At 36.0% G+C, this 13,859-nt stretch overlaps 1 long non-coding RNA gene and 3 other non-coding genes across 4 annotated transcripts; all 4 read right to left on the bottom strand.

The window, feature by feature from the left end:
• Positions 1-3,190: 3,190 nt before the first annotated feature.
• On the bottom strand, positions 3,191-4,309 carry LOC149578727 (uncharacterized). Its single transcript, XR_016364772.1, has 2 exons — positions 3,995-4,309; positions 3,191-3,834 (listed from the first exon to the last, which is right to left on the bottom strand). It is a non-coding gene; the product is annotated as an uncharacterized LOC149578727 (long non-coding RNA).
• Positions 3,258-3,341, bottom strand: LOC149578730 (small nucleolar RNA Z221/R21b). The gene has a single exon (XR_016358058.1). It is a non-coding gene; the product is annotated as a small nucleolar RNA Z221/R21b (small nucleolar RNA).
• On the bottom strand, positions 3,355-3,435 carry LOC149578729 (small nucleolar RNA U31b). The gene has a single exon (XR_016358094.1). It is a non-coding gene; the product is annotated as a small nucleolar RNA U31b (small nucleolar RNA).
• LOC149578728 (small nucleolar RNA Z196/R39/R59 family) lies at positions 3,453-3,538 on the bottom strand. Its single transcript, XR_016358093.1, has one exon. It is a non-coding gene; the product is annotated as a small nucleolar RNA Z196/R39/R59 family (small nucleolar RNA).
• Positions 4,310-13,859: the final 9,550 nt, after the last annotated feature.

The raw sequence follows: 13,859 nt of genomic DNA, 5'->3' as shown, positions 1-13,859 counted from the left end.
AAGGCCCAAGAGTGATTTAAGAGTAAGCATTATCAGCAGAATTTTGGTCAAAACAGAAGTGGGAGCAGTAACATCAACAACATAGGCCACAAGGCTAGCGGGCAGAAATGTTAATTCAGTTGCTTCCTTGGATATACTTCTATAAGACCAGAAGGTAATTTTACACACGATTCCAATTGTGTTTATTCAATCCAGATGGTTCTTACTAATTATTGTTGGAAGGATTTTATTTGCTTCAGCTAGCGAGTGTATATTGTAGCCTTGGCTTCTTGTATTTTTCAAAATAGTATCACTCCTAGTCTAATATTGTTCAATCTGAAAGGATAATATTAATATCTTGTTTTTCTGTAACAGCCAAAACAAGGGGTTATTAACCTTCACACAAACAAGGGATAAACATAAGGCATCAACAACACAACGAAAAAAATACTCTTCCTATGTAGTTGGACAAAAGTCTAAGCAATGCTATTGTTAGGATTGCCAACAAGGGAAATTCCACTACAACACCTGTCAACAAGGCCCAAGAGTGATTTAAGAGTCAGCATTATCAGCAGAATTTTGCTCAAAACAAAAGTGGGGGCAATAACATCAACAACTTAGGCCACAAGGCTAGTGGGCATTACACCCGAAATTAGGGCTAACATCCAGAATAGTGACAAAAATGGAAGCGGTAGAAGTCTAGCTCAGACCTGCAGCATGAGAAGCATCAAAATTATCAAAAAGAGTTTCTTCTTCATCCGCAAACAAGTCCTTGAAGGAAAAATAAAAACAGAATCAGAAGCTCTAATTGTCAAATGGTCATTTTTCACAACCCTCCATCAAGTGACAGCACCTTTCCAACACAAAATGGCAATCATTAGGCATGTATATACTACAGAGATGCAATGTCTACAACAAAATGGAAAACCCTCAATGCTTCACCCATGGCCTCTCATCACCCATGATTGAACTGGAGAGATTTCAATTTCAACTAGAATACAAACAAAGAATAGCCCAAAATTGTACTAGCTCCGTCCAATTTTAGGACATAGCAAAGGGAATTTCCATTGGCCTCGGGAAAAACAACTCACAAAAGTGAAATTAAAGATGAGGAAGACAAACCCAAACAAAACACATTTGAGTGGTTTTCGCATAGGTATAGCTCAATGTCACCAAACATTAGGGACTCCCGAGAACTCGTAACCCAACGGTGTAAATCTTGAAAAGCACTAGAGAATAAAATTTACAGACCAAACTTCTGCACTGATAGAAGCCCATGTTACCACCACATGATAGTACAAACTTTGCATGAGACTTCACAGCCCAAGCATAGCTCCTTCAACAAAAAATTGAGAGACAATTCTCTAGAGCATTCAGCAGGTCTAGAACCACCAACAAGAGCAGATGTCCTAGCACCTAGAAGCCCAGCTTAGCACTACACCAGGTAGAGTCAAATCCCAACAAAAACCATCCAATGGATCTCTTCTGAAGGGGTGTGTTACGAGAGTATTTAAGTCCCCGTCCTTCTCCCGAGTGGAAAACCTCATGAATTTTGGGTTCAGATCTACGTTATGTTATATTGCTTTACTCGTGTTTAGAGATCCTTATAGTATGTTCAGAGATCCTTATTGTACGTACCCAATAATAATTGGCAGTGTGACAACATACTTAGCATCAGACTTCAACCCACATCAAATGTGGACACACAACAAGCATCCAACATGGGACACGCGAAACAAATTTAGATTAATTTCTTCTCTATTATGAGAAAATCACCTTGGGAGAAGAATAAGAATCTAGATGTATTTTTTCTTTACAATCAAACGATCAGAAAATCTTCGAGGACACCAAAAATGAGACAACCACATGCTAGTGCAGAGCAATAGAAATAAGAAAAGGGTCCACACAATTAGAGGGAAACTAAAAAAAGGGTTGGTGTCAATTCCATTGGACAAAATCAACAGCAACTAACTTAGTAAGAGTCGTCAATGAAACCAAAACCTAAAACAGTCAACCAATAGTAGTACTACATCAAGCGGTAGCAATCCAGATCACAGGATTGAGCTAAAAGCCAAGACAGAAAAGAGGGGTTGGGAATGGCAGTAAGCAGTCCCGTGCGATAGGAATATAAACATTCAAGTCAACATACCATGAGGTTGGATGTATATTTATAGGAATCAAATGACACATCCAAATCGCTGTTGAAAAGGAAACAATGTATTGGAAGCTTTCATATTTATATGAACGAAACAATCTGACAGATGCAGGGCTCTTTTAAGGGCTAGATTTATCTTAGTTCTACACAGAAGTTGATTGGAAACTGGAGCAAGTGGTTGTCCAGAAATGGAACTTGTTTAAGTTACCATGACACCTAAACAAACGACACTTTCCAAGATGTATCATGTTTTTCGACCAGCAGAGTCAGGTAGAGTTAGCAATCTTGGGTAGTGTAGACAGCCAACCACTGTCTGAAGTCTATCGTTTCATGTTTAATCGTAGACCTAAATTATTATATGGATTGAACACCTACAAATGCAACATTTAGAAAGCAGATGGTGTTTTCCCGCAGAAGCCAACCCCTAAAAGCTTTCTCGAACATATGATGGTAATAGAGTACAGGTGATATGACTGATAATATCATTTCACAATTGTCCCTAGATGTTGATAATTTTTATTAAGCACAAGTATATGCTATATATTTGGCTACTGAGAAAAATTCCTTTCAAAAGGAACACCCATGACATCAGCTTCTTGATTCATTAAGCAAATAATATCATCGATGTATCTTAATTATTACCTAACAATTGATTAATGATTAACCACATGTTCATCTTTTCCCTCATACGAATTGAGTTTGCTCGAGTCTTTTCAGTGGAATTAATTATCAATACACATCAAAGCAATTTTGTCTAATTCAAATAATCAGTTCAGTAATGAAACCAGACTACTACCCCTTTACGTTGTCGAAAATACATCAAGAATATACTAATTTTAATAATAATGAAATCATCATAAAACCCTTCTTTATAACTCTTGATTCTGTCGACCATGAACAAAATAAAAAATTACGGAAGATACACGTCAAGAGGCAGAAGACAAAGACTTCAAAATGCCCCAAAAAAAAGTAACCACAATCAATGCTATCCCACAGTTAGTCAAGACATTTGACACCCACAAGCAGCATTACGTTTGCAACGAGTAACACCAGAGAACAATTTGAATGGTTCCTTAAAAATATTTAAATCGCCAGGCACTCAAACAAGTTTAAAACATACAATAGCCTCAGAAATCAATGGTGATGGGTCATAATCAGCACATCTTATCTCAGAGTGGTGCATGACATTAACTTCTCGTCATTGGCTCAATTGTTAAATGAAATCAGACTGTAGTTGTCAATCTTCATATAGCATAACTATGTGCCATAAGACTGGGGCGACAATCATAATCATCACATTTCCATATTTTGAAGAGAGTGCAGTTTCAGCCGAAAGATGGTGATAATGTATAAATAATCACATATATTATATCAGCAAGATACAAATCTTCATCCCCAACTGCACAGACCTCTTGTAATTCGATAAGAACACTTAGATGACTTCAGGCGGTAAAGAAAGAAGTGAAACCCTAGAATGAAGGTTTGAAATGTCAGCAGAAAAAAAGTAACAGACAAGCTAGGAAGTTAAGCCATCCGTGTCGCAAGAGCTGCTGTGTAAATATTGGCCTTGTTTACGAGATGCCCTATCCTTGCTTTCTTAATAGCTCCGGGCACCAGATACCAGAGGCCGTCAATTGTTAAGAACTGTGCAGTTTAGGTCAAAGTTTCTTGTAGGACATTGATGCACATCAAGGGTTAAACTGGTATGTAATTAGACACGGTCGCCATAAGCACAGACCAGGGTAGGGAAAAAAAGGAAATTACAGTTAAGGATTCTTACAAACCCTAAAGATGCAGGAAATACAGTCCCATAATCGAAAACTTCAAAGAATTGTCAGTCAAAAAAAATAGAACACAAACCGTGTAACTCCGAAACGCTACCACACCGTTGCTGGGATCGCCCTATGCCTGCAAACAATGAGCCTCCATTGATGTATGGAGAGCTTTGCTTTTGATTTATAGACAGAATACATGACTTAGGTTTAGGGTTTCAAAGGGATTTTCGGGGATAAAAGATTGGAGTCTAAATTAGGTTTCTATCTATCGTTTCGGGATTTTTTTAATGTTCTGACAAATTTAACTATTAGCCTGGTCTTATGAATGGGCGGGGTTTAGGACTATGTCAAGTTGCTGGTCTTATTAGGTCTTTTATATAAATACAAGTTTAACTAGCACATGCAAACGAGATAGGAATGATATATTTGAAGAGAGAAAATTAATCAAAAGAATCCTTTCAAAAGCTAATTGTATGAATTTTTGGGCTAATTTATCCTTATACTATTCAAATATTTATATGAACTATTAAGCTCAACTTATCCTTATACTATTGTCTATAAATAATTACAATTTTAAATTATTAAAAAAAATTAATTTCATTTTTTAACACTTTCTGCAAAAAGAGAGGTAAAAATTTATTAAGACATAAAGGAATACAACAAGGAGAGCTCAACAAGGAGCTCGATCCTGAGCAACAAAATCATCAAATTCTTGCACCATCTCAAAGGACAGTTGCCCCCTATCCCTAATATTCCAACCCGGATCATGACTAGAAGCCCATTTGGCTAAACAATCAACAGTTCTATTCCATTCACGAGGAATATACATGAACCTAATGAACTGAAAAGAGGAAGAGAAGAAAAGAATCTGCTTAGCAACAGTGGCCAGCTGCCAACTAACATCCTCAAGCTCTTGAAAAGGGTTTGTGGTAAACCTAGTGTGACTCGAACCGGAGTTGATGCGTAGCACCGGGATCATTAGCCTAACATTACGCCTCATGACTCGCCTTCACACCAACTCGGCTACTCAGTCACCCTTAAAAGGGTTTGTGGTAAACCTAGTGTGACTCGAACCGGAGTTGATGCGTAGCACCGGGATCATTAGCCTAACACTACGCCTCACGACTCGCCTTCACACCAACTCGGCTACTCACTCACCCTTAAAAGGGTTTGTGGTAAACCTAGTGTGACTCGAACCGGAGTTGATGCGTAGCACCGAGATCATTAGCCTAACACTACGCCTCACGACTCGCCTTCACACCAACTCGACTACTCACTCACCCTTTCATTTTTTAACACTTGGTTTTACAATATATTCATATAAAAATTATTATTTTTAATCTAAAATAATTTATATTTACTAGTATTTCCACCATAACAAGATGCCATAATTATGTTGATAACAAAAATATACTTTCACATATTTTTAATATTATATCAACTAACATCTAATGTGAAATTCTTGTTTATATTTTTTATTTTTTTAGGTCTTCTCTTATATTATTATTTTAATAGTAATTTTAGGTAGTAAGGTGACAGTTTAGTTCATTAGTTGATTTTATTTCCATTATTTTTTAAGTTTAATTTTTAAATTAGTGTGTATTAGTTTATATATATATATATATAATAATAATAATAATAATTTTACTCTTTATATCATTTAATATCAAACAATAAAAATAATGAAATATTTATATCTTAACTATAAACACAACAATATTATTATTATAAATTTACTAATTAAAATATTTTTATATAATAATAAATATAAAATATTATAAAATTTTAGGTTGAATTAATTTCTAAGAAAACAAAATAAATTTATAAACTTAACTAGAACAATCCTAAATTTCTCAAAATACTTATTTAACTCTGTAGTAACTGCGAGGACAGGTTAAAATATGTAAATACATATTTATAAATAATCTTACATACACAATAAGTGGAAAATGAAAAATTGTAGTTACTAGTTGGTATCATATAAGTACAATTTAGAATCAATAAATCTGTTGCAATGTACACATATAACTAATAAAGTAGACTACTATGTAGAAATGAAACAAAATCAATTTATTAATATAGATTATAAAATTTTCTTACATATTTTGAATATGATAAGATAACATTCAAAAATGTTTCAAAAATTCTCCAATGTAAAGCTAAACCCAATTCATCAATTGATTTAATTCAATATTGATGAGCTTGACATGGTTTTGTGTTCATATTATTGCAAAGAATTTGTCATGGTTATTTAATTAATGGGAAATTTAAGAAAAGCTTTATGAATCTACTAAGGCCTTATAGTTTGGTTGTTTCATAAATTTAAATCTCAAAAAACTTGGCTTTATCTTTTATATAAACAAATTCTCCCATAATGAACTTTTGCCTAACATGAGCTAAAAATACTATTATGAAAAATAGGTTTAGCAGAAAAATGTAGATTATTATTTATTGATTTAAATTAGTTAGATTATTATTTATTGATTTAAATTAGTTTCTTTGAATATTTCTTTTTTAAATTAAATTCTAATATATACTTTCTATTTTTAAAATAAATATTTTTTGATTTTTTTTCATAATTTCTAATTTTTAATTTAATAACAAATGTTTCTATTATAAAGTCTTAAAAGATTTAAGTATATATAACAATATATAAAAAATTGTTTCTATTATAGGATATATAACAATGAAGATTGCCAGTATAAATTTAATAGTTATTTATTTATTTATTTCATTTTCATTTTTTTAGTTAAGACTATTTATGTTAATTTTTCTACAAGGATATGTCATTGTCCTTAAAATTAAAAGTCTCAAACAATTATATGATTAATTAGATGATAATTGTATGTGACATTCAAATATTTAATTTTTTTAGACTAAATTTATTTTTATTTGATTTTAATTATTAAAAATAGTAAAAATAAAATTCATAAAATAGATTTTATATTTTCCACCTTATTCAAATATTATCCACATCTTATTTAACATATCTAGCTCTTCTCTATTTCTCAAAATTTCTAGGGACTAAAACCATTCCTTATAGTTCCAAAAAGTCTAACCGTGAACTAATGAAAATAAAAAACAAATAAAAAGTTTCTTATTTGGTTCTTTAATATTTCAATCTTCATAAAAGATTTTAAATTTTTATCAGGAAATATTTTTAATATAAAAATATTTGTAATTAATAAAATTTTCTAGTTTATGAAAAATGGCATAAAACTATAGAAATCTATTATATTTTACATTTTTTATATTTTGAATTATTTTTTTAATCATACCGATCAAAAAAAATTCAATCATCAAATCATAAGAAGTGAAATAGATTGTATCATAAAAAATACTTAAATTTTGGTAAATTATTTCTAAAATAAATATATATATTCATTTATTATAAATCTATTTTTTAAAACATATATCTATTAAAAATCTTTAAAAAAATTTAAGTTTCTTTTTTTGTTAGATTTTCTAATTTTATAGATTTTGCTTTTATTATTACAATATTAAACTAGCAGTCGCATGCTTTTGTATGTGCAACGAGTGCGCCGATAGGAGATGAGATTTAAAAGAAAAATGTAGAATGAACATTAAATAATGTAAATATAAGTTTTATAAAAATGAAAATACAAAAATAAAAAAGTTGAAGATTAAAACATAAACTATAAAATTTACAATATTTAGGAAATTTGAATATTGTTTAAGAAATGTGTTCAATAATTTCAATATTTTACATTTAATTCAATTTATCAAATATGAAAAAAAATCATTTAAAAAAAAAAACCATCGAAGATAATTATGATCCTTCTTGAGTCAGGTATTGGTGGTGAAGTGTGTTACTTTTTTGTGATAATTGTCAGGGTGGCAATCTGCAAGGCGGAGCTAAGTGTTAGGGCCTGCGTGCCCTAGCTTCCATTCCAAGTTCAGTGTGTGGCGAGGGGGCTAGTGTCTACGTGCGTGAGGGGGGGGGGGGTTCTGATTGATCCTTGGGGTATTGACGGGTGCGAGGTTTGCTAATTGTGGGTAAGTGTTTTTCTGAGATTTGGCATTATAGCAGGTTTTTTGATCAATGGTTGTGGTGGGATTGGAGACTGTGGGCTTCCTGTCCCATCCTCTTTAACGGGTGGATGTGGATTTGGCCCTATGGTGAATTGGGGTTCAGTATTATTGCAGATTGCTTTTGAGGATATGGAGATGACTGGGTCATCTTCTTCAACACAGGCCAATGGTGAAGATCTGTTGAGTAAATCCACATTCAGGGATGGGGGTTCATCCTTAAAGGGAGTATCCTGAATTTAAAAAGTTAATGGATGTTTGGAAAGATATGAAGATTGACAGGTCTTAGTCATCCAACCTGAGCAGATTTCAGAGGATGTTGAATATTGGTAGAATCATGCCCTTATCTACAAGTTTTTGGGCCTCATCTCTCCTTACCTGTGTTGGATTCCTGGGCTCGTCGGGTTTGGAATCTTGAAGGCGATATGGAGATTATTCTAGCTGCGAATAATTATTTTCTAGTTATCTTCTCATGCATGTCAGATAGGAACATGGCTTTTGAAGGAGGCCCTTATTTCTTTAATTAGGTGGGGCTTTTTATCAAGCCTTAGCACATGGGCTTTAATTCAGTCGAGGAGATCCCCTTGCAAGTACATGTGTGGGTTCATTTGCTGAGACTGCCACTAGAGTTTTGGAGGGGGGATATTCTCCATTCAATCTCATTACTTATGGGAAAGCATCTGGGAGCGGCTACACAAACTCAAGATCATAAGGTAATCTCTTATGCTCGTATTTGTGTAGAAGTTGATTTAACTAATCCATTACCAGATTCTATGGAAATACGTCTGGGATCCTTTTCTTGGATCCAATAGCTAGATTATGAGACGCTCCCTTTTAGATGTCGTATTTGCCATGAATATGGTCATTTACTCTGTAAATGCCCCTGATTTAAGCCTGTTCCTTTGGATGCTTTCGGACCTCTTAAGGGTGACAAGGGGAAGGCTCCAGCATCTACTGATCCTGTGGATGATGAGGGTTTTACTCAAGTTAAATCTCGTAACAGAGGCAAAGGTAAGAAGAGAACTTGGTTGGATAGACACAATGAGGGTACTTTTAACATATTTGATGTTCTTAAAGACCTGTCTTAGGAGGAAGGTATTCCAATTGAGCTTTCTTCTAGTGACAAGGGGCTGCATGAAGTTCAGGAAGAAGAGGAAAAGAAAGAGGATTAGTTGCTACCTTCAGAGGACCTTAAGAATGTACAGATTGATATGGATTTGCATCCCCAGGATAAGGATACTGGGGACCACCAGGGGTCACAAGTTCTGATGAGTTTGATACTGGTAGTTCCATATCCCCCTGCTCCTAAGGGGGCCTCTGATTTGGCCAAAGGCAGTAAAGCCCATCCTACATTAGGCTTACTACAGAAATCCTTTAAAAGGGGGCTTCTTGATAAACCGTCAAGGAGTGGCAGGAAGACGAATCAAGAGAGGGTTAAGATTATGGGAGATACTTTGGTTGAATCTGGGTCTCTGAAACCCATTGATTCTCATTTCTCTCACCCCCATAAATGATTGTTCTATCATGGAATGTTAGGGGGTTGAACAACATCCCTAGACAAAGGTTGTTCGTAGATTGATTGATTCTCAGTTATCGAATGTGGTTTTTATCCAGGAAACCAAGCTTACAGTGGAGGGCTTAGCTAGTTGTGCTTCTCACATCTAGCCCCAGGGCAACTGGCAAGGGGTGGGAGCTCAGAATAGTTCAGGGGGAGTTGCTTGTTTCTGGAACCCGAGAAAAGTTCTCCCCTTATGGTGGATTTCTAGTCGATCTTCTATCTCTTTGGTTATATCTTGTTTGGACATCGGAGAAAGAGGCCTTCTTTCTAATATTTATGCTCCTACTAATATTTTAGGCAAGTCATAGCTTTGGGTTCATATTAGTTACATCCAAGCCTTAGATCCATTTCTCCCATGAATTTTGGCTGGGGACTTTAACTCTATTGCTAGTTTAGATGAAAAACGTGGTGGGATTGCTAGGTTGGACCCTTCTGCAAATTTTCTTAGAGATATGATAGATTCCTTGAAGCTCATTGATGTGAAGCCGAATAATGGTGTTTTTACATGGAATAACAGGAGATGTGGTGCTGAGGCTATCTCAAAAAGACTTGACAGATTTTTGGTTTCCTGTTATTAGATGAATAGCAGGTTGATCACCAGTCCGAAAATTCTTGATTAGAGAGGCTCGGATCATTGGCCCATCAAGCTTTCAACTACTACTTATGTAATCACCAAAAACCCTTCTTTTAAGTTTCAATTAATGTGGTTAAGAGACCAGTCTTTGCAAGACCTAATGGTGGATTGGTGGTATGAAGGGATGCCTGCCCACGGGGCGAAAATGTATACTTTCTGTAAGAGGCTCCAGCATGTTAAGTACAGGCTTAAGAAGTGAAATAAACAAAGTTTTGGGAACCTACAAGCTCAAAGGATTGTTTCTTAGACTAGGTTAGACAACATTACTCGATTGATTCGGGATCAAGGGAGGACTGTTGGCCTAAGTGAAGCTGAGTCCTTGGCCCTTAAAGGATTAGAAGAGTGGGAGCTTCAGGAGGAGATTTTTTGGAAGCAAAAATCTCGTGTTGACTAGCTTCAGGAGGGGGATAGGAACACTGTATTCTTCCATAATTTGGTCAAGGCTCGGAGACAGGGGAATTCTTTATCCTTGTTGATCTTGCCTGAAGGGGATCATCTTTCTTCCAATTGTGATATTTCCAAGGTTGCAATCAACTATTTCTTAGATCTCTTTTCTAAGGAGGATCTTGATGCTAGGGAGGAGGAGAAGGAGATCTTGGACTGCATTCCTCACCTTGTTTCTGCAGAGACGAATGAGGCTCTCTTACATCCTATCTCACTAACTGAATTGGAGAAAGTAGTTTTTAACATGAAGAAAGGTAAGGCTCCTGGCCTTGATGGATTTTTGATTGAGTTCTTTCAGGAGTTTTGGGAAATAGTGAAGTTTGACCTCCTTGAAGTGGTTCGAGAATCACATAGGAACAAACAGATGCTTAGATCCATGAATTCTACTTTCTTAGTTCTCATACCTAAACAAGAGGGGGCTAATCAATTGACTTAATTTAGACCTATTGCACTTTGTAATGTTGTTTATAAGATTATCACTAAGTTGATTGCTAAGAGACTTAAGCCTCTTCTCAGTTCTCTGATCTCTCCAGAGCAAGGGGGTTTTGTTGAAGGAAAGAAAATTTTGGATGGTGTTGTGGTTGCAATGGAAGCTATTCATTCTATGGCTAATTCTAAGGAGAGGGCTATGTTTATGAAGCTTGACATGGCTAAAGCTTATGATCAGGTAAGCTAGGAATTTTTACAGAACATTCTATTGGCATTTGGTTTTGCTGAGGAGGGGGTGAACTAGATTCTTAGTTGTGTGACCTCCACTTCCTATTATGTTCTTGTAAATGGGGAACCATATGATTTGTTTAGTGCTTCTCAGGGACTTCGACAGGGGGATCCTTTATCTCCTTATTTATTCATTATCATGGCAGAAGGTCTTGGAAGATTCATTAAGTCTCAAGTGGAGCAGGGTCTTATTCAAGTTTGGAGTTTGGACGACTCTCTCCCTTCCTATTCTCACCTCCAGTTTGTGGATGATACTGCGTTGATGGGATCTACCAGAGTTAGTGAAGTTGTGAACTTCAGGTGGGCTCTAGATATCTACTTAAGGGCTTCAGGTTAATGCATAAATGATGGCAAATCTTCTATTTACTTCTTCAATACCCCACAGCGTATTCAAAACAAGATTGCCAAGATCCTTAGATTTCAGATTAGCTCTCTCCCCCTAATATACCTTGGGGTCCCCTTGGCTTGGGGATCTCAGTATCAGGTGTATTGGTAGGGGATCTTGGATAAGTTCCAGAGCAAAGTCAATCATTGGACTTACAAATGAGTTTCTTCTATTGGGAGAGCGGTCCTTCTAAAAACTATGGTGCAAACTTTCCCTATTTATAGGTGTTGTGTGCAAGTTCCCCCTTCTTCCTTTGTGAAGGATTTTGATGCTCTATCTCAACAGTTTCTTTGGTCCGGTACCATCCTCTCATCAAAGTGGAGCCTAGTTAAGTGGGAGTATATTTGTAGGCCAAAGCATGCTGGGGGCCTCGGTCTTAGGTCTATGGCTCTAGTTGTCATGGCACTAGCTACTAAGCTATATTAGAGATGGTGCAACAATCAACATTTGGATTGGGTCAAGATTCTTACTCATAAGTATTTTCTTGGGGTTGATAGTTCAGATGCTCTGTTTTGGCAGGACTCTTGGGATGGTCACCCCCCCTTGATCTCTAGCTTTCCCCAACTTCAAGCTCTTTGTCACGCTTTTACTAATGCTAGCTGGTTGAAGGTGGAGCATTTTAAAACTGTCAAGCTTTTGGATCAGGTGGAGGTGACTTGCTGGAAGGATTCTCAAGAGTGGTTTGTTGGTGGCTCTGAAGAGGATCGTGCTCTTCTTGCTCATGTGTTGGAGGGTAGGTTTTGTAGCTCTCTCAGGGAAAGAGATGTTTTGGCTTGGAGTCCTAGTCCTAAAGGAAAATTCTCGATAGCTCAAGGCTATGCTACACTTGACAAGAACCTGCATGGTCTGGCGGAAGTACACTAGTGGAAGAAGGTTTGGAATATTTTTTCTTGGCCCAAATGTAATTTCTTCTTATGGTTGTTAGCTCAGAAGAAGTGTCTCACGTGGGAGAATATTTGCAAAAGAGGCTTCCGAGGACCTTCTATCTACTTCTTATGTGTGCACAATGAAGAATGTATCTCTCACTTGTTTTTTCTCTACCCCTTTTTGAGGGAAATATGGCATAGATGGTGGGAGGCTTGGTGCCATGGTTGTATACATGCCACTTCTCTCACTGACTTTTGGGAAGGCTTGGGCAGACCTCCAACAAAGACTTCCTTTTTGCAGGTTGCCTGGATGGTTGGACCAGTTCTTATTCTCTAGAACCTATGGTTGGAAAGGAATTGCAGAATATTTTGTGATTCCAAATTGGATAGCCCTCGGCTATGGAGGAAGATTCTTGGTAGGCTTCAAGAGACTATTTTTGCAAAATGTGATATGTCTGAAAGTATAGATCTGGGTGACCAAGCTATTGTGAGGAATTTGAATCTGAATGGTAATAACCGGGGGCATACTTTTAGAAAAAGGCATTGTTATGGTAAGCAACGTGTTTGTAGGGTGGGGAGATGGACTCCTCCCCTGGCTGGAATCTTGAAGATTAATACAGATGACTCTTCTCGGGGGAATCTTGGTCATGCTGGTATTGGAGCTATAGGTAGAAGTAATGAGGGTGGATTGGTTTTTCTTTTCTCTATCTATAAGGGTCAGCACTCTAATAATTTGATGGAGGCCCTGGCTATTAAGACTGTTGTTGAGAGAGGATGCTCTTTAGGCTGGAAAAAGATCACATGTGAGTCTGACTCTCAGATTGTTGTTGATATGTTAAATAACCAGAGTTGGGAGAATGTTAATTGGGAATTAGCCTCTTTGGTAAGACAAATTTTAAGTCTTTGTAGTTCCTTGGATTCTGTCTCCTTTCATCATATCCCTCGTGAATGGAACAAGGTGGCAGATTGTTTGGCAAAGTGGGCTTCAGAGAAAGTGGATAATTGGGATATTAGTGGTAGGGAAGGATTACCTTATGATTATTGTAGGATTATTGATCAACTTTTATAGGAGGATAGACATATGTAGTGGTTCTATGGGCCTCTGGCCTTTGCACTGTAATTTGGAGTTATTTGAATAAATTTTTACGCCTTTATTTAAAAAAAAAAAAAAAAAAACCCATCAAAAAATTTATTGCAAAAATTAATAAGAGAAATACAAAAAGAATAATATGAAAAATAGCGACATCTCTAACAAATATTCTATTGACTAAATAAATTATAGAAACTGAAAAAATA

Source organism: Cupressus sempervirens, chromosome 1 (assembly GCF_028749045.1).
Source record: "Cupressus sempervirens isolate cs-2001-9-10 chromosome 1, ASM2874904v1, whole genome shotgun sequence".
Taxonomy (NCBI): Eukaryota; Viridiplantae; Streptophyta; class Pinopsida; order Cupressales; family Cupressaceae; genus Cupressus; species Cupressus sempervirens.
The sequence above is the reverse complement of the archived record's forward strand: the minus strand, read 5'-3'. Positions and strand labels throughout refer to the sequence as shown.